The sequence below is a fragment of the Limulus polyphemus genome, unplaced genomic scaffold, assembly GCF_000517525.1.
Source record: "Limulus polyphemus unplaced genomic scaffold, Limulus_polyphemus-2.1.2 Scaffold129773, whole genome shotgun sequence".
NCBI classification, from domain to species: Eukaryota; Metazoa; Arthropoda; class Merostomata; order Xiphosura; family Limulidae; genus Limulus; species Limulus polyphemus.
This window is the reverse complement of record NW_013795369.1, coordinates 661-1,717: the sequence shown is the minus strand read 5'-3', so window position 1 is coordinate 1,717 and position 1,057 is coordinate 661. Positions and strand designations below refer to the sequence as shown.

Sequence of the window (1,057 nt, the reverse complement as noted above, 5' to 3'; positions counted from 1 at the left end):
ATTTTATAAAGTTCTATAACACTAAATGCACGTGGAAATGATTCAGTAGAAATAGATATTGTCTGTGTGTTCCCTAACGTGAAGTTCACCTGGTGACATACTTTCTTGTCGCTAGTTAAACCAGTTCCAATATACCTTTAACGTTCAAAGTATCTAATATATATATTCATTCATTATTTTACAAGAAAAAACTTAACACAGGGGACGTAGCTCAGATGGTAGAGCGCTCGCTTAGCATGTGAGAGGTACCGGGATCGATACCCGGCGTCTCCAAATTTTACCTTTTCCCAATAGTTCTTTGGTTTATGCACTTCTCTACATGAATAGTTCTTCGTATCTATTATAAGTGTTATATTACTCTCCGTTACATATTACTGTTACATTTTAGTCGAACACAAAAATTAGCTAATTTATTAGTTATGATGACAGAAAATAACGAGGAACCATTATATTACAGCACCAACCATTATGTCCAATGTGGATGGCTTTCATACCGACATCTTTAAAGTCTTTCATTAAGATGATGTATGAAACTGTTTAACTTCAGACTTCAGCTGTTCATGATTAGTGTTTATTCACTGATATCCAGACTAAAATATTTCATATTACTTGACAAACTAGACTTTCAATCTAACTTACGTAATATAACCAGTTAAGATTCTTAACTCTTTCCAACTCGTGTAATATAGGTATTGTTGCGTCAGCGAGTCACATGACCACCGTGACGCAACATTTCTAGAACTATCATGTACTTTGGCGAATGTTCAAGTTCTTACTAGAAATAGGGTACGCTGGTATATAAAAGAGGGGAATGTAATGAGAGATAGATAGTGAGTAATTGATCTTCGGTCGGAGTATTATTGACGTTCGTTGCTATAGCGTTTGTTTAGCGCGATTGTTGAAGTTGAGTGTATCAGTTAAGTTATATTCGGAAAGAATAAACCAGTTTTATTAAGTAAAGGCTTGTGTCGCTTAAGTTTCGTAGTTACGGAAAAGCAATTAATAAAACGGAGACGTAACAAATTGGTGTCAGAAGTGGGATAGAAAAAAAATGGAA

The 1,057-nt window shown here is 34.8% G+C and overlaps 1 non-coding gene across 1 annotated transcript; it reads left to right on the top strand.

The window, feature by feature from the left end:
- Positions 1-200: 200 nt before the first annotated feature.
- On the top strand, positions 201-273 carry Trnaa-agc. Its single transcript has one exon. It is a non-coding gene; the product is annotated as a tRNA-Ala (tRNA).
- The last annotated feature ends 784 nt before the right edge of the window (positions 274-1,057 follow it).